A 24,961-nucleotide genomic window follows, 5' to 3' on the forward strand; every position below is an offset into this window, starting at 1 on the left:
CTGAGTGATTTGCCTGCAACAAGCGGTGGCATCTCTAGCTATGGTGCAGCATGTTTGCATGTGTCGTTGTCAGCTCCTGTGAAAGGGGGTGGGCACGAGGCAAGATGAGGAGGGACAGCATGCAACATACAGGCGGGGACTATTAGACAAGCTGACATGCTGCATCTGAGTGGGATTTATATGTATCTGAATTGCATACAAAGCTAGGTTTGTTCTGATTACTTAGTGACACTGAAAGATAAGCAGCCAGATACAGACAAACCAACTGCCCCACGTGCAGTCATATTCAGACTTTATCTGCTTGGACAAGATATGCATGCTCGGTCTGTCTGTCCATCCTCTGTCTGGACACCTGCCCCGCACATGCACAGCACGCTGCCAGGGACATTGGCTGGCCTTTCTTCTGCAGTCAGAAATCAGGAGATTTGAACAGGCTGTATAGCCTCAGACACCCCTCTCGTCCCAAGGGGTCAAGGCTGATGGGGCATGCTGGTGGAAGGGTAGCGCAGGGGAAGCTTGTGTGGTCCCTGCCCTTGCCACATGAAGGACTCCACTCTCCAGGGCTGGTCGCTGGGCACAACATTCAAAGTTTACCTTTGGGTACCTATAATGAGACAAGGAGATTAAAGACCTGGACTGTGGCTCAGATGCTATGGGGAAAGAGGGCGTAGAAGTACCTAGAGTGCCTAGATTTCCTCCCTCCGCCCTTGTTTATGTGTGTGTATATATCTTCAAAGACAGTTTTCACACTTAAAATGTCTCTCCTGGTTTGAGAGAGACTCCCAGTTCTTAACCTAGATTTTAAGTGGGGAATACTGGTCTCTCTTTCAAACCAGAAACAAAACAAAAAACCCTTTTACTTAGATTGTAACATAAGATCTTTGGAGCAAAGGTGTCTCTGAGTTCTGTGTTTGTATAGCCCCTAGCTCGATGGGGTCTGGTCCGCAATGGCAGTTTCTAGGCACTCCCCCAATACAAATAATAAACAACAATAAGAAGTATGAGCACTGCATAAATATAATTTCAAAAGTCCAGCCTAGGCTAGCAAGGAAACTTTCCTAGAACCATACGTTTCATTCGTTACTTTAGAGGAATAGAATGAATCTCTTGGCATGTGAGTCAGACAACAAGATTCAGATATGTACCAATGGGATAAATACAACCGCTTTGACAAGAGATATTCAGTATTGTCGCTTTCAAAAAAAAGATCTGAGAGAAATGTCTCTGTGTGTGTATCATGGACAGAAAGAGTGTGTGATTTGTGTGCGTATGAATGAATGAGAGAGAGAGAAGAGGGATGGATGGATGCAGATTCACATTTCACACAGTAAGAAATCACTCTTATATTCTGATTAAATACATGGCTCCTTTGTTAAAAAATCCAAAATATAACCTGCAGTCATTTGGTCAATAGCACAGGAAATCTGGAAACCTCTTTGAATACATTATCTCCTCCTTGTACCACCAGCACTGTGGAAAAAAACAAGCACGAGCATTAGACCTTCTAAGGTTAGGGAAGGAAATCTGCACACAAGAGCCCAGTTTGCAGGATTTTCTGAAGGATTAGGGGTGGGGGGACCGAACCAGCCAACCAAAAAAACCCTCAGCGACAATCCAAAAGGATGGTGGCCGAGCAATAAACTGAGCTCTAGGATCATCTCAAGCGCATAAGTGGGAAAGGAACAGAGAGAGCCCTAGTGCCTTAACGTCAAGACAGGTTACGTCTTACGGAGTGGAATGGGGTTTAGGAGACAGGTTCACTTCCCAGCACTGCCATAGATGCCTGCGTGACCTTGAGCCATGCATCTCAGTTCCCCATCTGTACACTGGGGATAATGATCCTGCCTTTGGTTTCTCTATCTGGATTGCAATCTCTTTGGGGCCGCGGCTATCTTTTACCATGAGTATGTACAGCAGCTACCACTAAAGGGCCTGGGTATGGGTTAGGACTTCTAGATGCTACCAGCGTGCAACTGAGCAATGATCATGCAACGACAGTCCCTGCCCCCAAAGGATCTAGTCTTGGTCCATGACAAGATACAGCCAGGGGATGGAACAAAGAGAGGGTGTCAGGGGAAAGGAGAGAGGATGAGACCGAAGGGAAATGGCCAAGTAATGTCTGCTAAGCAGCTGTTTTCATAGCCTACCTCCATCCCAGCTATGGCTGTGTGTGGGAATGGCATCCCTGCAAAGAAATAACCTAGAGGATGTGCCCTCTTCCACCCATGCACACACAAGCTGCCTCCATCAATGGTTGGTAGATATGTGCTGGTGAGGATTGTTTTCATTGTTACATGCATTTCTACAGCACCCATCCCTATAGTTAGCTGGTGTGTTTGTGTCAATCAGCTTAATATGATGGACTAACCCTCTTTAAAACACTTTGATGGGAAAAGGACAGGTCCGCTAATTAAGACATACTGCACTAACCTGTGACATACACAGCCATAATTACCGCTCACGTTTAATAAATATGTCTATTTAACAGGATGCTCGGCCGCATTACACCAGTTAATGTAACCTCCGTACGGGTATCGGAGAAGCAAATGTCCTTGCGAAAAGGAGCATACCTGTTAAAAGGAGTAAAGAGCGAGAGGAGTAGCTCTGCTTAACACCTGAGCTGTGCACTGAAAGCCTTCTATCTACCTGAAGGGATATCATACAGACTCACCATCAGGCAGCATGCCTGAGCCTCTATAAACCACATGCCTCAAAAGGGGCTGCATGTAATAACCAGCATCAGAATTGGCTTCCTGTCGCTCCCTGCAGCATATTTTAAATACGCACCCCAAAATAATCCTGCCTTTCTCTGTAATTACTTGTCTCTACATGCACTATCCATGGTTTGGTAATTAAATCAAGCAGCATAAGGGCAAAAACACCTAGTGAGAGCCGATCTGGTATTCTATCAACACCCAAGAGCTGCCAATCACTTTGCATGAAAACAAAGTGCACAGTTTCAAACATTGTTCTGAATTTATTGCAAGCAGTTTGTTTAATCGTTCTGGTTTCTGATCTCACATTCCTTCCCACCCTCGGTCCCCCCAGCCCTGTTTTTCAGTTCCGCCAGATGTCTCTCACAAGTATGTCATTCAGAATGGAGTTTTATCCTCTGGGAAGGTGAAAGTGAAATCTGATCACTGGGTAGAATGTAGACAGTTGGGAACAACTCATCTCGTGCAAATTGGTGCAGCTCTGTTGACTTTAACAAAGCTATGTGAGTTTATACTAGCTGAGGATTTGCCTCTAAAATAGGATCAAGGAACCAATTTGGATGAAAAATGAAAACTCAGTTCTTCCTGACCCATCTTCAAAATCTCAGACAAAACCAGGACTCTTTGGGACGTCAAAGAAGCTTTGATAACTTTTTTCAATTTGTGCCGCTCCAAATGGGACTAAGAGTGCAAATGCTGAAATATCTCAGGGGTGGCTGTTGTCAAAGCTTAAGGATCATTGTGAGGACTGAAGTGTAAAAGACTAGGGAGATGAGATTAAGTGAGACAGTGACAGCAACTCTTGTAGACCTTCAGGCTAAATGGGGGGGGCCTTCTTGACTGAAATTTCCAACCCAGTCTTGCTAACTCAGAAGGTTTAGATATTTTGGAGAAATCCTGTGCTTTTGAGTGCTCGTCCAAACCTAACTTCCAAGCCTGCAGCACTTATTGTTACTAGCTGACTGGGAGCCACTCCGGGTGCTGCAGGTCCTTTCAGAATATGCCCATGCAGAGGCGAACAACTCCAGGTGAGGAAAAAATATTTGGATGGGTCAATGCCCACATGCACAAGAGGTGGTGAATTGAATGATCTATCCAGCAGTCACTCTGCCCAGCTGCTGCTTCCTATTGACTATCGCACCTTGCACTGGCTCTGCTGCTAACGAGAGCATCCAAATATAAACCAAAACTCAGGCGAGATGCAGTGTCTGTGTGCACATTCTCTGTTGATCTCACCATTAATCACTGCCAGTGGTGGCAGGTGGATGGAGAAGGGACAATGGCAATGGCCTTGCAACTCCTCTAGGTTTGCAGCACCAAGCAGCCTATCGCATTGTACTGTGTGGGAGAAAGAACCTGCAGTAGCTACCTCTGCTTAGGAGCTTGGCAGGTGACTGCAGAACCTGGCAGCTCTTAGCGGGATTCTCTCGAAGCTGCTTGGCCCACTGGCAAAGGTTACGCTGCGTTTGCCTGGGATGTCCTCCAAACTTCCATCCAGTCAGAGAGAATTTTCAGCCTGAGTGGTGATTTGGCTCCATTCTCACGGTAGCAGAAGGCTCCCTGCAAAGCCCGGGACTTGGGCAATTTGGAAAGTGATTCTGTCACAAGTCGAGAGAGCGTCTGCTCCCCTGCTAGAGTAAGTGGCATCCCTGATGCAACAGACCAGGACTGGAGACAGACAGACACCACAGCTAGCTATGGGGTGCGAAGCACCAAAACCGTAAGCCCAATCCTGCCAGACAGAGTGGTATCACCCTGCTGGGTGGGAATACATAGTAGGCTGTTCTCTTCAATGTGGCCGAGTCACTAGTGGGAGACATGCTCATGCTCATTGTAAATTAACCTAGGGTAAAGCCACCAGTGCAACCTCCCAGTGCAGGCAGGTAAATCTCTATAGATCATCATTCCAGCAGCACCGCTTGCCACAGTTTCACGCAAGGCTGATCTACACCAGTGCAAATAGCCACTTTGCCTTTATACATTGGGGTTTGCACCAGTGCTGCTAATAGTGGACGAAATCCCTGATGGAGACAAGGTCCAAATCAGTGAGTGAAATACTTCAAGGTATTAACACTTTCATCCATGCAGGGAATGCAGCAGAAGCGATACAGAGCCCTGAAGTCTCTCCATGCTGCAGTCATTTCAGCTCCTGTCAGGGGTCTCCCAGGTGTCTGTATAGGAGGAGGTAGTTAAGTTGATGAAATGCCGCCATGCTGTCTGTATATGGCAGGAGGGACTAGTGGTCTGAGCACAGGATTGGAATGCAGGAATTGCTGAGTTTGAAACTCAGGTCTGACACTGAGGCTGTCTCCTGTTTTGGGTACACATGGTTCTTTAGTAATAATGTGCAGTTCTCCTGTGAGAGAGCAGTTGTGTGGTTCCATGTTTATTATCTCATATTGTCACAGACTCGTAGATTTAAAGTCATAAGAGGCCACTTTATGGCCTCCAGCAGTGCAGCCATAGAGTTTCACTCAGCAATTCCCACCATTCTGGACATTAATCTGCCTTGTGTGCTACACAAGAGAACATCATCGAGAGTCCAGAAGACAGCTGAACTAAAGATAGGAGATCTTCTAGAAAGACACCCGGTCTCTGGGTGGCTTCCAGAGTAAAGGTACTCAGTTTCCAGTTAAGGCAATGGAGTTTCTAACTACCAGAGCCATTGACTCTCCCTGTGATTTGAAAGTCAAGCTGGGTTCCTCTGTAATGGAGATGCTGTCATTGGTGCTTTATTTACCAATTCCATTAATGATGCACAAGGTAGGAGAGAACTCAGCTCCCTCTTTCAGAGCTGGGCTGGCTCTACCACACTAACGAGAGTGAAAGTGCACTGTATTCCATGTGGTTCCCATCCATTTGTCAGATTCACTGACCCCTCTCCAAAGACACGAGGGTAGACAGTGGGAATGAATCTTTCCCTGAATTGCAATGCGGGAGTTTGGGTGGTAATGTGACTGGTTCTCCCCTGAGCTCTGCATCTCCTACCTTCATGGTCCACTTTCCTCTCTGCTGGAGATGCAGGTGTCTCAGCAACTTCCAAGCAGCTGTCCAACTGCTCTTTCCGAAGGAGATCTGTAATCACTCACACCGTGATTGTACCTCGTTAGCAGCCTGCTTGCATTGATTGGACTCAGTCATGATCTGTTCAACTGGGAAGCCTTCCCTTCTCCATCCTCTGCCCTGGTATTCCCGCCCAGCTTTTCCTTTTTATATCTTGAATTTTCCTGATGCAGATTTCCTTTTCTGCACAATATTGCTTTTCTACCTACAGAAAGCTACCTGGGAAAATACCACCAAAGAAAGGCCCGTTTGGTTTCATTATATTTTTTGCAGTCAGTCCGAGAGGCAACTTGGAATGATCCAAGGGCCATTGACTTATAAAACATTAGCTTTATGTTCAGAATTTCTGGCCAGCATGATCCTGCAGTTTGGCAGCATCTCGAAGGATTTTGTGCACAGAGGTACCTGATTGCAAGGAGGAGGCTGTGGTGCTGCACAAGACCAGGAACTATTTATCTTTGAAAAAACAGAAGAATATTTTGTAGCTTTGACAAAGCAGCACTTTACAGGCGCTTGACACTTTATTAACTAATCTCTGGTACTTGAGTAATTTATTATGTTTAAGCTGGTGCCATCGAGTCTCTCAGCAGTGCCCATGTGCGCTGGGAAATAAATTAAAGACTGTCTAGAGATACTTGGCTCATTGCTGTGATTGCTGGGCTGGCATGATGGAGGGCAAAGGTTCTCTCCTCCTGCAAATTGGATATTAGGAATTAATAAGACAGCAGGCCAAAGAGCCCTGCAAGCTGCATTTGGGTGAGAGAGCTGGGGAGCAGGGACTGGCTACATACTCGTCTTTCTGCCTTAACACTTCCCATTGGGGCTATCACGGGTGCCAAGAGAGCAGCAATGCTGGGATGGGCCTATTCCCTACTGCAGTGCCTAAAGATATCTGTACTGTAACCACAGGTCTGGTTGCAGCTTTCAGACATACATAGCTCGCTTTAATCTAGCTAAATTGGGCACCAGAGCAGTGACGCTGCAGCAGTATGTGTACAAAGCCACACCGAGCTCTGGTTAATCCTTTGGGCAGCTAGCCCACACGGACGTCTGTGCTGTGGCTTCACTGCTTCAAGCTAGCTCAGGTTTGTGAATATGAGCTGTAATCACACCCCATGAGTGCAGTGCAGACGCGCCCTAAGTCTTGGGCGGTTCCAGAAGAGTGGAAGCTAGCTCATCTTATGCCAATATTTAAAAAGAGTAAACAGGACAACCCAGTAAGGTATAAGTCTGTCACCCGGACTGTCATCCGGATGGTGATCCTAGGCAAAAATAATGGAATGGCTGATACGGGATTCGATTCATAAAGAATTAAAGGATGGTAGTAAAATTAATGCCAGTCAACCTGGCTTTATGGAATATAGATTCTGTCAAATGAATGTGATACTTTTTGGATGTGATTACGGGTTTGGTTGATAAAGGTAACAGTGTTGACATAACATACTTTTGTAAGGCAGTTGACTTGATACCACTCAACATTTTGATCAAAAACCCCACGGCAATACAAATTCACCGTGTCACCCCTTAAATAGATTAAAAACTAGCTAACGGATGGGTCTCAAAATATAATTGTAAAAGAGGAATCCTCATCTAGTGTGTGTTTTTCTAGAGAGGTCCCTGAGGGATCGGTTCTTAGTACTACACCTTTTAACATTTTTATCAGTGACTTGGAAGAAAATATAAAATCATCCCTGCTAACAATTAGAGATGACACAAAGATTGTGGGAGAGTGGTAAATAATGAAGGGGACAGTCACTGATATAGACCCAGGTGGATCGCTTGGTAAGCTGGGAACAAGCAAACAATATGCGTTTTAATAGAGCCAAATGTAAAGTTAAACATCTAGAAACCAAGAGTGTCAGCCACACTTACAGGATGGGGAACTCTATCCTGGGAAGCAGTGATTCTGAAACAGAATGAGGGGAGGCGGGGCTCAACATGAGCTCCCAGTGTGATGCTGTGGCTAGAAGCGCCAATGTGATTGTGATGGGGTATGTTAGGCATCTGATGTCTGTTGGAGGCCCTGCTGCCCTGGTGTACCCTGCCTCCTCCTTCCTACGCACACAGGAGCTCCTGGTCGCTCCCCTCTGCTCGCTGCTGTTTATTCCTTTTTCTCACTCACTTCTAATGTCAATTCCGGCTCTTTCCCAGGATATCTTTGAGCATTAATGTAAAATGTCTATAAATTAAGAGCCAGATTCTCTCCTGGAGTCTAGCTCCACTGCTCCACTGTGGCAGCAAAAAGAGGCTAGAAGACAGCTGGACCTGGTCACCTGAGAACTCTTTCAGCATGGCTGGTTATAGACAGCCAAGATGCCAACCCCATTCTGTCTCAGCATAGAGAGTGGGGAGGTTGTGTGGTCAGAGCCCACTGTTCTCCAGCAATCCCCAACTGACTGCCAGTTGCTTGGGAACTGTTGCCAGCAGGTAGAAATTAGAGCAGCCCATAGGCTGCTCTAGCCTATGCCAGTGCTGGAGCAGATCAGTCCAGAGAATCACTGGCTCCCTGACATCCCTCAGATTTCTTGTGCCAAGCACATCTTGGTGCTGAGGGGACATAGGCCAATATTTCTAGAAAAGCAGCACAGGCTCAGAGACAGTTCCCTTTGTAGGAGAAGCAGAGAAAGCGGCAAGAAAACTATGTCAATTCCCCCAATCCCTGTCTTTTACTGTGAAGAACAGGACAGGTCAGCGACGCTAAGGAGGTGCTTAGAGTTTTAGCAGTAACCACTGAATATCCAGCTTTTCTCCAGAACTGCTGCAATGCCACAACAGAGCCAATTTTAGTAGCTGGATTATTTTTTTATTGTAGGGTGGTGGGTGCAGGGTTAATTTTAATTGGCTCTTTCAAGCCTCAGTGGCCTGCTGTCTGCCCCTCCTCCAGGACGAGAGCATGTTTAGAGGTATTTCATCAAAATAATCTCCCAAACCATCTAATTCTGGGGCCTTAAACCTCAGCTTTCATTTTCTCTTCACCTCTGATCCATAAAAGACTAAAGTCTGGGGAGGTAGAAAATCAATACACTGAAATCTATCTACAAAAGGAGAGCAGAGGCGAAGGGGAAAAAAGCCAGCAGACCACAGACTGGCAGAGGGATGCTATCCTGACAATCCCTGCTGCCTAGAATCTCTCCTCACCACCTTGTTTACCAACATCTCTGAGCACCTACTTAGCTTCCATTCATGAGCCAGGGCTGATGCTTCATCCTTACCAGCAGGATGCTGATTTTTGAGGATATCCTTCTAGAGTGAGCGCTATGACTCAGTGCTGCCGCAGGTCAAGCCCTTCTTCAGTTTGTGACTCATTAGCCGGCTCATCCCAGTTTTCGTTTGGATGCAAAGGGCAGCACTGGGCACCCAGTCTGATTGGCATCCCAGAATTGCCTCTGTTCAGAACTGCCCAGGAGTGGAACGCAGTGAAAAGTCTTGCAGAGCTGGAAAGATGGTCATGTGATTAAGGTGCTTGGAGCAGGGCTCAGGGTTGAAATCCTAGCTCTGCTGCAGATTCTGGGCAAATCATTCATTCCTTCGGTGCCTCTGTTCCCAGGCTGTGCAAAAGGGATGATGTCATTTTTCTCTCCTCCTTCTCCTGCTTAGATTGGAAGCTCTTTGGGTGCAGGGGCTGTTTATTACTGGGTGTCCGTACAGTGCCTGTACAGTTGCGAGCGCTAATTTAATGCTGGAACCCTTGCTAATGGGCCCTCGCAGGACCAAGGTGTGCGCAATGGGGTGGGGGAGGGAGCTGCTGAGATAATTAAGTTTCAAGCATTTTTGACAACAACAACAAAATCTTAAACTGTCACATCTATTGCAGTCACCATGGCAACTCAAAATTACTCGCTTTGTTTTGGAGGAAAAAAGGCCTTGTGTTCAGGAGTCTTTCTGTTTCTGCGCAAGCTAGTGGCGGGCTGTGGTGGCTGTTTTCCTCCTCAGTGAGCCTAGGTGGCTCGAATGCATGGGCAGACTCAAAGGATAATTAAAACATGTACCATTTAACGAGCGACAACAATCAAAACTTTAATTACTCAGCTTGAGTCTGGCGCCCCCTCCTTTGCCAAACTGGAGGTGGGGCCTGGGAAGGGGGGGCAGGGGAAACAGAGGGTGAAACCTGATTGTGTTCATTAAGCAACACACCAACTTGGCACAGTAATAATAATTAAATTAATTATAAAAGCAATTTGCTTTTGAAAATTTGATTTGACGGCTTACGAGCTGCCTCACTGATCCAACAGCAAGGGCTTAAAATAGGCAGGATGCAAACCCACCCAGAAGAGTATCAGCTAATTTTAATGAGATGCCGGGACTGGTAAACAAAAGACCACAACACACGCTCACTGTACTTGACTTCAGCCTGGGGGTGGAAGAAGAGGCTAAGCGGAGGAAGGAAGCAAAGGCCTGACTTTGAGAAAGAGGCCTCAGCAGATTCTGGGGTAAGGAGTGAGATGTAGACAGAAGAGACAAGCCTTCCCTTTTGAAAAGGTGCAGTCTCTCCTTTCATGCATTAACACCTGCCTGTCTAGGTGAGATAGAGAGGCAGTGTAGCCTCATGGATAGAGAGCTGGCCTGGGGCTTAGGAGACATGAGTCCCATCTGTGCTATTAATTTGTCATGGCTTTGTCTTCCCTGCAAAAAAGGACAAGCAAACTTGATGTATAGTCTTAGTGGAGACAAGACACAGGTCGTTTTTAACCTCAGCGCAGCTAGTTTAAGCCCCGGGTTGGGGGAGGAGCATAGGGTTGAGCTCAGCTCTGTACATTGGAATAAAAATGACAATGTCTTGTCTTGACAAAGGTTTTGCACAGGGATAGCTATCAGTGGAATGCAGTGAAGGTCCAGCCTCTCTGACCTGGGGCAAGCCACTTCCCTGCTTCTTCCCCTCCCACCATGTCTTATCTGCTTAGATTATGAGCTCTCTGGGGCAGCTCGACCCATGTGTTTGTGCAGCCCTGAGGACAACCAGGCACTGATCTCAACTGGATCATCCAGGCACAGCTGTGATGCAAATAATTAATAATGAGAGGTGATCAAAGCCACACACTCAAATGAAACACTTGTGTGCACAGGTGCTAATGCTTCCAAATGCCACACCCAGGCACTGGCACATGCAAAAAGAGTCCAGGCTGGGGCCCCTTTGAAAATCACTCCCTTCTTTTATAGTAGACAGATGGGCTGAAATACAGCCCTGTTCAGAAGACCAGCATAAGGTCAGTTCCCCCCTTAAGCCTTGTTTTGGGGATGGAATTGGGACACAGGCCTTGTGCTGACTCTCTGCACTGGAGTGAATTCCATCCATGGTGGATGGAGGAGAAGGATCCCTTGGGATGGTGGGAGGAATACCTATGCATCAAAACATTGGGTTAACCTAGTAAACCTTCTCTTCCTCCTGGCTGGAAACTGACAGCAGAGAGTTAGGCCTTACAGAGACAGTAGGTCCCAATATAAAGATGTCCAAAATCCATGGGCCAGGAATACAGATAGTTACTACCCACTCATCACTCACCCACCACCATCAGATGGTCCAGGGCTCTGTTATGCTGCATGTAGGTGATGTGTGAGCTTTTCCTCTCAGGGCAAGCAGGGCCCGGTGCTATCTGATTTGTTGTTGTTGTTGATTTTCCCCACGGTGAGAGCAGTCATGTCAGCGCTGGTGCTCGGGAACACCTCGTGCTGCCTGGGCATGTAGGGATTTCATTTCACATCATCTCAGGCTACCAGAACAATCTCATCACCTCTGTTTTTTCACACTTTTGTTCTTTCATGTGTGTTTGTGTCTGAGAGCGAGAGCGAGAGAGACTTCATCTTCTCTCCCTCCTCCACCCCCTCCAGCCCCAAAAGCTTCCATCTCAGAGTAAAAAAAGAAAAAAAGGAAACATTCAAAAGCAGGCACCGGATCCAGCTATCAGCTCTGCAATGGGCTGTAGGTTCCTAGTGCGTGTGCTGATGCTGTTCGTCCCAGGGGAGCTGTCCAGCACAGGGACCTCCTGAAAGACAGCCGTGCTAGTTCAGTGCTGTGCAGAATCTGCATATATGAAAGAAATGGAGAGGACAGGCCCAGAACCTTCCCCTCAATGCAGGGAGCACACTTGGGAAGCCCTGGAGATGCAGCAGAAATAGCAGGCACTAAAGAATCTACAGGGGTCTAGGTGCAGGAACTGAGTTTTACAGTGTCTTTTAGGCATGCAGTGAAAACTAACCTCAACACCAGTTTTGTGTGTGTGTGTGTGTGTGCACATGCATGCACACACACTCTCTAGTCAAACCAGAACACAGACACACAAATTCCAACGCTGCATGAGGTGCAGAGGAAATCAATATAATACAATATAATGATTTCCAGTGGAGGTGAGATTAGTTTGGCTCCTGCTAGCTTAGCCAGTGAGAGCAGCTGCCTCTGGACCATGACTGAGGGCCCTCGCCTGGGTGGGAGGGCAGAGCAGTGGCTCTGATAGCCGGGGGCCTGTTTGCAGTGTTCAAGCTGCTCATGGTGCCACTGACTTTTAGAATAAACCCAATGTTTCAATGGGTTGAGAGGCTGGGCCTGAATCCCTTAGACATATTGGGCTCCACAGCTCTGTCTTTGGGTCCTTGGTGCTCCCTGGGCAGGGAGTGGAGTGAGAAAGGGGGCAGCCATCACATTTATTTTAATTCATTTCCTCTATTAATCCCCAAGAACAATAATTAGCCTCAGGCCCCTCCCCAGGCCAGCTGATTGTGAGGATAATTAATCCCCAAGAAGCATCCTGGCTCTCTGGCCTTGCTGCTTGTTCAGGTCCGTGCAGGTTTCTCACAATCTGGTAGCGCATATCTGCGTGTTCAAACATTCTGGATAAACAGGGCTCTGAGCATCAGCCAGCATGTGCCAGGCTCTCTTGCTGTCGTATCGGATACACTCAGGCCAATGCAAACTGTCCTATGGAGAAGCTGCTAGCAATGACTGTTGCCTGAAGGGATCTTTGTATTTTTTTTTTCATACAGGGTGCACCACTACTGAGTTACAAAAATTATTCGATCTCTAAACATGCCACACCTCTTTTCTCTTTGGATCCCCCGAGAGCTGGTTAACATTTTGTCACTGAAACTTTTTTTGAGGGAGTAGGGGAACAAAAATGTTTATTTTGGTCTAAAATTTTCAGGTTTTTTACTATAAGAACCAAAATATGTCCAATTTTTCTCCTCTCTCCCTCCCTATTCCAGGGGAAAGAAGCAAGGAACAGGGGAGGGGAAAGGAATTTTTCCCAATTTTTATTCAATCAGAAAACTGAACAATTGCATAAAAATGAAAAAAAATGTGCATTTTGTTTTACACGTTTTGTGGAAAATGTCTAGCATATTTTGATCCACTCAAGATCTCCCAAACCCCACAGACTCACTGTTTTTCACTGCATCAAGCACAAGTTGTTATGATTACTATTATTTATCTCAGTGGAGCATCTGGAGGCCAGACATGCTGAGATCAGGTCCCAAAGTGCCAGGTGCTGCACAATAAAAAATACCCTTAACCTGAAGCGCTTCCAGGTGTGGGGTGGCTGGGAATCTGGAGGGAGTACTGAGGAAAGTGAATGCACACTTATGCCAGCACTGATCACACCCTGTGTTTCCCTGGCTTCTCTGCAGAAAGGCACAAGCATGTTCCTTAATCACTCTGGGGATGTTCCCTGCTTTGCCTTGCTGCAGCATGGGAATATGTTTGCCACAAACACCAGAGAAAAGCACAATTTCTACTTTTTCCCTATTGAAAAGGAAGCTCAATGTGTTTGTATGAAATTTCTATTTTTATTCCTTCCCATATTGTTTCCTTTAGCTGCATTCCCTTCCCTCAGTTTCACTCCTTGACCGTTATCTTCTCTGCTGGCTGCAGTTTTTAGCTGACCTGAGGGGGCTGATCCTTTCATTTTCCCAGCTGTGACCTCTCTTCTTGGTATGTACATGCAAATCCCATCTACCTGTCTCCTGGGCAGCCTGCCTGACCTCTCACCTGCTGGATAGCTGCAGCCTGTGGAGTGTATTCTGCAGACGAGCCATTGTCTTCCCAGCACTGGAACTCTCTCAGGTCATTGAGGGCACCATGCTGTGCAATTGTTATTCCTTTTTCTCAAAAAGAACAGGAGGACTTGTGGCACCTTAGAGACTAACAAATTTATTTCAGCATGAGCTTTCGTGAGCTACAGCTCACTTCTTCGGATGCATAGAATGGAACACACAGACAGGAGATTTTTATACATACAGAGAACATGAAAAGGTGGAAGTATGCATACCAACAGGAAGAGTCTATGCATGGTATGGTATGCATACTTCCACCTTTTCATGTTCTCTGTATGTATAAATATCTCCTGTCTGTGTGTTCCATTCTATGCATGCTGAAATAAATTTGTTAGTCTCTAAGGTGCCACAAGGCCTCCTGTTCTTTTTGCGGATACAGACTAACACGGCTGCTACTCTGAATCCTTTGTCTCAGTCTCACACACAAAAAACACCCACTCACACAACACTTATGATGCACTAAGGGTGAAATTCACTCCTATGCACAGGAGCTAGAGCAGGTTTAAGCACCCCTCAAGCCCTGCTGAAACCCTAAACATAGGGCTCAAGTGGGGCCCGGGTCTTGTACTGCACAGATGTTTGGGGACTGGCTGTTCTTCATGGGATGACTCTTATTTGCACCCCAACAAGGCAAGTTGTGAATTAACAGGGAAGCATTTGCTATTTGTAATCTGCTCTTCCGCTTTCCTTGTTCTTGATTCTCATCTGGGAGTGAAAGGAGCCACGGTCTTTCAATCAAGATGCAGATTAAGGCCATGTGACTTAAGTGACCAATGACCTATCAGGAATAATAAGTAGTGAATAGGCTGAAACTTGTTTGCATAAACTGTCCGAACACCTGTGAATAAGGAAGAAGAGGCCTCATCCAAAGTTCACTGAACGAAATGGAACGTTGCCCATTGAGTTCAGGGGGCTCTCTGTGAGGTTGTAGAAACCAGGTTTGACTATTGAAAGCAAGAAAGGGTTAGAGTCGTTATATGATTTATTCACTACAAACAATTATCTGGCTCGACCTATAAATGCTATTTTCCTTGCTGTTGCTGCTCCCGTGCTCCGAGTGTCCCTAAATTTCTGACTGCCAAAAGTTGTGACTGGAGAAAAGGGGTTGGTTCACATTATAATTGCCCTGCTCTGTTCTTGCTCTCTGAAGCATCTGGCAGTGGCCAGTGTCAGAAGACAGGATTCTGGGCTAGATGGACCATTGGTCTGATCTGGTGTGGCCGTTCTTAGGTTCTTGTCCCTCTTTCTAGAACTGGTCAGAAAATGCTTTATATTTCATTTAAACTTAGGATTTTTTTTTTTGACCCCCAAAACAATTCAGCTGAAATCTGAAAATGTTTGGCCCTAAAGTACCAATAAAAATAACAAAATTGGCTGAATAGTTATAAAAAAAAAGTCTGCAAATATTTCAAGGAAAGCAGACCCTTTCCAACAACATTTTTCTTTCCTTGAAAATGCAATTTTCCATCAAAAAAAAAGTTTCAGCTGAAATGTTTGAGCAACCCCACTGCTGTGGCCTTTGAGCAACCCCACTGCTGTGGCCATTGATAAAATGCCCCCGTTCTCCTTTCATCAGTGTGTTTTGCTCATCTCCAGCCCAAATGTCCATCACACCATCTGATTTTGATTATAAAATTTTTGCAAGGATGGTTTTGCAGACAGGCAGACGGGTGAGTACATGGTAGCACCTCCCAGAACATGCACATTAAGTGAGAAGCTGTCATTTTCCCTCCATTGCCCTCTTACGCTGGCACTCCATTTCCATTTACGGGGGGGGATTGCAGCTGAAATCTTTGATAATTGTCCGAGGCATTGTTCCCAAATTGCCTCTGATTGCCACGCTGGAGCTGCCGGGGCTGCATTTTTATAACCTGCTGGGTTGTATTTTGCTATTTTTAATATTTTTTTATGATGGAGATTGCTTATTGCCATGCAAAGTAGGTCAGAACCTTAGTGAAGAGCTTTTCATATACTCTGCTTTTTGAAGCTGTGAAGTGCTATGATCCTTCTGTCTCCTCTTCCTTCCCCCCGCCCCGCTCTTTTCTCCAAAAGCACACTGACATCCAACTACTTTAAACCACTGGGTTTGAACAGCAAATTATAAGTTAAATTATAAATAATGCCCAGCTTTCCAGGGCTCTGCCTATTATGCCAGACTTGGAGAGACTCACCCAGTCTGTCTCACAGCCAGGCCAATGCAGTCATTATGACTACAGGGTGCCTGGCTGCATTGATCGGCTTGAAAAATGCATGAGTTTGCGCCCTTGTCAAGCAGCATCTGAAGCAGCAGTTTCAACAAAACTGAGCCGGAACTGAGCAATGACTGCAGTCTGGGTAGCCGTGATATCCCTGACTTGGGGGGCGGAGGGTGGGGGAGTGCAGCTAGCTCCACAGAACACAGTTACATTATATCCAGGGTGCAAAGAGGTCTCCCCCAGCTCGGGTCTGGGAAGAACCTAGGGACTGCAAAGAGATGAGAGCTCCTTGGACTGGGATGTAAACAAGCTCTTATTAGGAGGTCAGGTGCACAGGCAATCAGACCATGCTGATGAGCATAGTATAGAGAGCTCATATTGTAATAGACAGGGAAAGAATATGTGGCAGTAGATAAGGAGAGAGAGAGAGAGAGAGAGAAAGAAAGCTTATGTGATGCTAGATAGATATTTTGATACTGTGGTTTTTATGGGGATAGACAGACATTGGGTTATTTATGGTGATAGATAGATCACTAGTATCATACTGTGCTACTATATATATATATATATATATATATATATATATATATATAAATAATTGTATGATATCAACATTGTTTTTCTGTTTTAATTTCATAATTTTAATCAAGAAAAAAGCATATCAAGCCTTTCATTTCAGGAATTCTGAGCATGGTTAATAACACATAGCTTCAATTTTAGAGAGCCCCTTTCTCCCCAAGGGACCCTAAGCTATTTCACTCATCACAAGAATTCAACTGACTCTGGGCTGGAACATGGAAGCTTTGAAGAGCAATGCTAGCTAACATCTTGAAACAAGAAGAGGAAGAAGAAAACTAGGAGTAGCTTTGGGAAGACAATATAATTACTTATAATTTGGCTAATCGGCTCCTGTCCTTGTGTACGGATCCCCATCATGGGGAATAAAACCTGGAATCTTCAGTGCCAATAGCCAGGCCTCTCCTAGTTGAGCTAAAGCAGTAAAATCATCACATGGCAGCAGTAGCAGCCTGTTATCTTCTATACTGCTCAGTCAATAGAGGAGGGTGTGACCGATTAGCTATCATCATGCACTTACAAGTGCCATAGGATCTTCCATTACCACAGCAGGTCAGGGCTTCCCCTGAAAGTGGGATGTTTCAAATGGTGGTATCTCCTGAGTGCAGGTCTGAATAGATGTGACAGAGGTAGCATTGCTGCAGTATTTCCTGTGAGCATTTTCAGAAGGGAGCGGACAGTCTCCAGTTGCCTTTGCTCACAATTCAAACCAAGGAATCTGAAAACTGCTGTCTAAGCCAGTGGTTCCCAACTGGGGGCCCAGGGTTCCCAACTGGGGGCCATGAGCAGGTTTCAGGGGGTCCGCTAAGGAGGGCCAGCGATAGACTCACTAGGGTCCCAGGCAGGAAGCCGAAGCCCCACCTCTGGGGCTGAAGCCTGAGCAAAGTAGTTTCATGGGGCCACAGGCAATTGCCCTGCTTTCTACCCTGGCTTTTATATGCAGAAAACCCGAGGTTGTGGCACAGGTGGACCTTGGAATTTTTATAGCATGTTGGAGGAGGGGTCTCAGAAAGAGAAAGGTTGAGAGCCCCTGGGCTAAGCCATTGCTATGGCGCTTCCCTTGCTGCACCGATAGGTTTCCATGCAGGTGTAACGTACGGAGGGGAGCTTGTCTGAGAGCCTTGAGGGTACAGAAGGCAGCACGTGACCCATCAGTCAGCATCAAAGCAAAGAAGCCACATTTCAGCTCAGTAATTTTCAATAATTTATGATTTTCACTTGGTTTCCAGAGTGTTATTACTGCGCTTAATATCATTTACAAATTACACATGATCCCATCAATTCTAGCAAAGCGAGGGAATATCTGGGAGATGCTAAAATATCAAACTTTATAGCGTAAATGGGGATTTATGGCCCTGGGCTGGCTGGTGAGCTGGCTGGCTCAAGTTACCCACATGTCGTTATTACCAGCTATGTGGCAGTGGGCCCCAGCTGAGATCAGGGCCCCACTGCACTAAGTGCTGTACAAACACATATTAAGAGACAGCCCCTGCCCCAGAGAGGCTATGTTCTAAATAGCCAAGTCAGACAAAGGGCGGGAGGGGAAGTGACTGGCCCAAGGTCACCCAGCAGGTCAGTGGCTGAACCTGGAATAGAATCCACGTCTCCTGTCTTATCCACTAGACCACAATGCAGCTCTAATTATGCTAATTGCTAAAGATACGGTTGTACACCCATTCCGATCACTACGGCTATGGTACTGCCTAATAAAACAAATCAGGCTGGTGCTCCGTGGCCTCTATCCTCAGCTGCAACAGGGCTGCACTGCATTGCACTGCCAGAGCAAAGCATCCATAAATCCGAAGGGATGATTGCCTCCGTGTATGCCAATGCATCACCATTCCCCTCTCCCTTGCCAGTGTATGGGGTGTGATGCAGGGAAAGGGGTTGAGGCCTGAATGTCCCTGCGCCTTGGAGATCCCCAGCTGGGGACCAGCCCTGCACAAAACAGCCCCAGAATCAGGGAAGTGCAAAAAGGGCCCCCAAGCTGACCTGGTGCACTCCCTGTCCTTGGCTGCACCATGCTCTCCTCAGCAGCAGCTGGGGATCAGGACCAGTATTTGCCATGTGTAGCTGTGGGATGGATTCCATTGCCTGGGGCCACGTGGTAGAGTCAAGAATGGAACCCAGGAGTATCGACTGTCAGTGCCCTGCTCTAACCACCAGACAAGCCAATTTTGAAATGCACTGGAATCCCTCCCACTTCTACCCTGGGCATCCCAAAATGAGTCCCTGGGTTTGCCCTTGTAATTCATCAGTCATTCTTTGCAGGCATCAGAAAAAACATCTGCTGAGTAATAACGTACTGTAGGAGTGCATTAGAGCCAGATAGCCACGGCCCTCCTGTGTGGGGCAGGGCAGGGGTTGAGGTCACGTCCTCCCTGCACATACACATAGCTCAGGGTGCCTTGGGCTACTTAGCCTACATTACAGACTCCTGGCTTTGTCTCTCCCCCTACGTTCATGATAGTCAACGGTACCTGACAGAGAAGCTTGTGTTGCTGAACAGGTCGGGAGCTGTTTGTCTTCTCACCTCTCAAAAGCTGTCCACTTTCCTTTCTCCGTCCCTCACATCCTTCCCCTCCACAGGAGCAGAATCCAATAGATGTGTGAATAGTCTTGCCTCCTTCTGGGAGGATGGTTTTCCCACCCTCCCTTTGAATTCAGAATCATACCTTCTATTTTCCTGTGCTGAGAATGCCCCAGCCACTAAGCTAGCCCCAACCTGCAGCTGCGGAGAAGCTTGAGAGCTCAGAGTTGCACCGACTCTCAGGACAGTGGGGATAGGTCAAAGATAATCGCTCCATCTTCACCAAAACCCAAGCAGCTCCATAGTCCGTCCTAAAGCATTTCAGCAAGGCAGATGCCTACAAAGGAAGGTGGTGGAAATAAGCCCATTTTTGTTTGTTTCCATATTCTGTGTAGGGCTGGCAGCAGGTGCCTGGTTAACAACGCTGCAGGCGGACACCTTACCCCCAAACTGTGGGCACAAGGACGGCAGCAGTGCAAGGTGCCTAGCCCCATCCCGCCAGCTGGCACCCCACTCACAAGGGAGGAGGCGGGATACGCAGGGTGGAGAGATGATGCAGATTTCTGCTCAGCAGTAACTGGAGTGAGGCCTTGGGTGAATGGCTTGCCAATTACAGAACCAGTTTCTCCTCCCTTGGTTTTCACACCTCAACTGCTAGAACAGGGCCTCATCCTCCCTGATTGAACTAACCTAGTTATCTCTAGCTTGCTTCTTGCTTGCTTATATATATAAACCTGCTTTCCTGGAAATCCACTTGCATCTCTGAGTGGGTAGTATTCCACCCTCACATGCGCAAGAGCGTGTTCTGTTAGTCTATAAGGTGCCACAGGATTCTTTGTTGCTTTTACAGGCCTTGGGTTGGGCATGTTACAGACTAGACCAACCTAGTGGCAAGGGAAGGTGTATTTTCAGCCTCCAGAGAGTTAAATTGACATCTAATAATAACCCCCGTCCCCCGCCACCCCTAGTCAGGGCCCTTTAAATACAGCCTTTGCTTATTCTGTGCATTGTCATTTGCTCCCCCTCTCATTAGCCCAGTTGCTCACTTCGTTGCCCCATTGGTTTACTCTGGATGTAGCTGCTGAGTTCACTGTGGACATCCTCCTACCTGACATCTCTGGAGCCCAGCCCCCATGATGGATGCATTGGCTGGGCAATGATTTGGCACTCACCACCCGCATCTCCCTCGGGCCTGCCCCCCAGCCGCTGAGCGTTGATCTCACTGGGCCTATGCCAGGACCCAGGAAGCAGTGGATTCTGAGCAGAGGCCCAGCAGAAAGCCTGGGCATCACTGAAGCTGTGTTTTGAGACATTAATTATGGCGTAGGCCCCTCTGCAATCGGCTGACTTGTGCCCTTCACTGAATATGGGGAACCACCTGAGCGACTCAGCAGTGGGACTCCTGGTGGCATGGGAGCTGAGGGGTGAAGCCACGGTGTTCTGCCAGCTAAACTGCTGTAGGGTGCAGGCCTGCAAAACGCACACACGGGCTTCAGTGGGCGCAGGTTCCTGCTCTGCCTATGCATCCACTTGTCCCAACTCGCAGGTTTAGCAGCTCAGTTCTGATCCATCCGCACGGCGCCTGGGGCGTGCTCGGAGGTGGCCCAGGTCCCTGTGTAAAGGGGCTGGGCAGAGTTTTCTGTGTAAAGGCAGGGACCCAGGGCCACTGTTTCTCTTCTCACCTGTTGGTCTGATGTGGGCAGCAGCCGGTGCCGGTTCAGTGACATTTCCTTCGGGGGCTTTGCCTGCTGATCGCCCTAACAGACAAGAACAAAAGCTCTTTCATTGCAAATGTTTCCACCGTTTGCCAAGCTGGGAGGCTGGGTCCCACCAACCCAGATTTGATTTTTTTAAATTGTTTTTGTTTTGTTATTTCTGAAAGAAAGGAAAAAAAAACCCTTTTCCCATTCTCCTCCTCCTCCTCCTCCTCATTAACTCTGCATCCCAGGCGAGCTCGGGATCGTGAAATTTCTTTTGTGTTACTGGTGTCATAATAATCTTCACCATGGCAACACAGTATGGTTTCACAGGCACCAGGACTGGCAAGGGCCTGCCAAGATTCCTACAGGAAGGGAAAAATCCACGGGCAGGAGGAGAGGGGGCTGGTACAGAGCAGGGGGAAGGAATCTGAAATGCACCTTGAAGGAATTCTTTAATGGGAATTCTTTAATAGTGTTTGTTTATCTTGTCACATTTTCTTTGGGCTGTGGGTGAGGCTTCTGCAGAGGCCTGGAGAGTTCGGGAGCAGTGAGTGAGTTGATGCCTGCAGCACATTGTGAGGGGACCAGCTTACCAAATATCCTTGGAGCTGCTGAATACTTGGGCGCTTGGGTTTGTTTATTTTTTTCCAGCAGAAGGAAAAAAAAGTCCCTTAAAGGGAAGGTTTGAATTCCTGCTCCAGCGGGGTTGCGCACTGCCTGCAATTCCTGGGCAGAGTACAGGGGCTTGCAGGGACAGTGCCTAGTGAGGGAAGGCTTGGTGTCTGGGTTTGTATGAGCATTCACCAACTTAGGGTCTAAGATTCTGCTTTGGAATGCTCTGACTCCCTGGCACCACAAGTTCCAGGCCTAGGCAAAAGGGGACTTCTGCCTCAATATACTGTGAGCTCTTTGGGTTAAGGACCGTCTTTCTGTTCTGTGTATGTACAGCACCTTACACAGTGGGGTCCTGCGCCATGGCAGGGACTCCTAGGTGCCAGCGCAGCACAAACCTGCATTGCAGGACTATGTCCACCATGGAAACCAAGAAGGGGGCCATTCATATGATGAAATGGGGAGTGTGTGTGTGCACACGCATGTATGTGTGAGCATTCTTAGCTGGCCTAAAGATGCTCATATCCACTGTTAGGTTCCCATCTTCTCTCTCCCTTCCAAGCCACGCTGATATCTCATTTCAGGTGGGAGGGACCCTGTTGTGCTTTCCACCTAGAGATTATGTTGGGGAAGGGATGCAAATGATCATCAGTGCAGCTTCCTACGGCATTCCTTAATTATCCTTCTCACCAGGTTCAGACGCAAGCAAGTCTCTGCAGAGAAAACAGTCCTTTGTTAGCTAATAACTTACAGAGAGCTGTGATTTGCATACAGCACAAGGAACAGAGAGAACCCAAGGAAAATGCCTCTCTCTGAACATCAGAGAAGCATTTGATTGAAAAAACTCACCCTGGCCAACTTCTCTGCTTAGAGTTTTCTAATAGTATCTGGGACAAGTGGGACTTGCAATTCTTCTCTTCTTAAAGGAACCGCTCTCAAAAGAGCCTTTCAACCAAGCTGTGTCCCTCTGTCCTGTAAAAATGACATTTATATATTGTCTTTCATGCCAAAGTACCTAGATACTATGGTGATGTATTCTCTGAAAGACCTACAGTAGGTAAATAGGTGTCTGTGATGTGATAGATACACACATACACATATATATTTTCAAGGGGCTTGTGTACAGTTGCATTCTTATGTCCAGAAGGCCCTGTTCTGGGAAAGCCTTAGTCTAGCGGTTGTGAGGGGAAATGCAGGGATACGTCTGAAATCAATTGGTTCAGAATGGTGCATAAGTGGTTAGCTGAAGCTGGAATGAACTAGATTGGATATTAAGTGGAAATGTTTTGATATGGGTAAATATACACTGGCTGCAGTCAATACACAGAATATATTACTGGACTCCATGGAAAGGTACAGTGTTATCTGCAAACAGATTATTTGTAAGTGAAAAGACAGTGGCAGATGCTTAAATTCATTGACTTGTTGAAAATGTACAGATTTGGATACAAATGCAATAGAGTGCTATCAGTTAGGTGTCTCGGCCCATCTGCGTAGAGTAGCTATCGATTTTGGTTGATATGTATTGATTCCAAGAAAACTACTCTGCTTTGAAAATGAACTTCCAGTAATTTCAGGGAAAATACAATGTGCTGTCTCCATTGCAGGGCTGCCTTGTTTTGTTAAACATGCCTTGTGTGTTTGAAATACAAAACAAAGCCAAACAAATACCTCAGAGGAAAATAAAATGCATTGATTCTCAGAATGGGAATAATGGCCTCCGTTAAAAGCTTTTGGCGCCGTTAACATACATTGCTTTGAATAAGGATCTCTCTCAGCCCTCTCCTCCCACACCTGCTACAACTAAAATTGTTTGAATAGGGAGGTTTGGGGCTAAAATGCAAAACATTTTCTGCACAGGCATCAATGTTGTGTCATGCTGTTTAAATGCCACAGACAGATGTTTCAGAAATTGCATAGATCAGAGGTTCTCAAATTGTGGTTTGTGGACCACCAGTGGTCCACGAGCTCCATTCAGGTGGTCCGCGGATAGTTCCCTTTAAGGTGTGCGCCTGGGCGGCCACACATGTGAGAATGAAGGGCCACCCATCTAATTAGTGGAGCCGTGTAGGCCTGGACCCTGAAGAAGACGCACATGTAAGATGAGGTGGTGGTCTTGAGGGGAATAGGGGGTAGGTGGGAGAGGTCAGTGGGGTCAGAAGAGGGGGTGGGGGGAATTTGGGATATGCAGGGCTGTGGCAGCCAGAGAAAGAAGCAACTTTCTCCAGCTCCAGGGCTGCGGTTGCCGGGGAGAGACCCCCCTCCTTCCCAGCCCCCACCTTCCCAGCCCCAGCTCGGGGGCTGCCGCGGCACGGGAGAGAGGGCACATCCATCACATTATAAAGGTAAAACTACTGATATGAAAATATGAGTTGTGTGCTTTTATTTGTGGAACAAAAAAGGTTAATTATTGTTGTTTTTTATATATAGTGCTTTTATCCAAAGAGCTTTACAAAAGTTAGTTAACGGTACAAACAACATTTGGAAAGATTATGTAGTGGTCCACCGACACCCTCAGCAATTTTCAAGGAGTCCTCAAAAAAAAAAGTTGAGAGCCACTGGCATAGATTAAATGGATATAGATTCATAGATATTCTAGATTTTTAAGCCTAGAAGGGACCAATAGATCATCTTTTCTGACCTCCTTTATAACACAGGCCATATGATTTCACCCAGTTACTCTTGCATGGATAGAGCTATTTTATTTAAATAACATTGGTTGCGTTTCTTTTAATTTTCCCAGAGCAGTAGTAACTCACCGATCAGCTATTTGAGGTCTCCATGTCTGGAGAAGGTTAGTGTCTATCTGTGCTCTGCTCTGTGAGGGGCCTATGCATTTGGCACTCTGAGTGATGTATTGGAATCTACTACAGCCTCCCCTCTGTCAAAACTGATCCCTCTGTCCATAGAAGTGAGGGGGAGTTTTCTCTCATGTAGTTAGTGGCAATACAGCCGTACATAATGGTCTGAGGCTGTCTCTTCCTGCAGACACTAGATACATGTGGTGTGTGCATTGGCATCTGTGCCGAATGCCCCAAAAGTGCATCACTTAGGATTCTCTGCACCGGAAGGACAAAATGTGTGATTGGCTGTGGCCAACCTTAAAATGGTGGCCAAGCTGGTTAGAGACTAGGTGCCTCGCTGTGGAGGGGAGCAGAGGAACTGGTATCCCAGATCAATGCAAGGGCTAATCTAGTTGGGTCTTGTATGTTGATGTAAGGAACCCATCATTACGAAATAACCTGCCTGCCGGTGGTTAGCTCACGTCTTGAAGCATGAGGGTTCATGTTGTTGTTATTCTTATTCAGCAGCATCCTCCTGTCTAATGCAGTAGTGGGAGGGCTTGGAAGTGAGAGAAAATGACAGAGACAAACTGACCCTTTCTCACCATCCCGCCGCAGAAGATGCCTGTCCCAGCTCTCACATTCCGTAAGACTGGCCTGCCTTTTCCCTTGGAAAGGTCTTTCCAAGATGCCCTAAGAATGTTCTACCGAAGACCTTACAAAGCAGAAAGTGCCTCCGTGCTGTGCA

At 46.8% G+C, this 24,961-nt stretch overlaps 2 long non-coding RNA genes across 2 annotated transcripts in view; one reads left to right on the top strand and one right to left on the bottom strand.

Annotated features, from left to right (window-relative positions):
- The window catches only part of LOC120375599, a 323,633-nt gene that overhangs the window by 278,298 nt on the left and 20,374 nt on the right, over positions 1 to 24,961 (top strand). The gene's annotated exons all lie outside the window — the stretch shown is intronic.
- LOC120375601 lies at positions 452 to 19,407 on the bottom strand. Its single transcript, XR_005586662.1, has 3 exons — positions 19,069 to 19,407; positions 1,394 to 1,470; positions 452 to 604 (listed from the first exon to the last, which is right to left on the bottom strand). It is a non-coding gene; the product is annotated as an uncharacterized LOC120375601 (long non-coding RNA).

Source organism: Mauremys reevesii, linkage group 12, assembly GCF_016161935.1.
Source record: "Mauremys reevesii isolate NIE-2019 linkage group 12, ASM1616193v1, whole genome shotgun sequence".
Classification (NCBI taxonomy): Eukaryota; Metazoa; Chordata; order Testudines; family Geoemydidae; genus Mauremys; species Mauremys reevesii.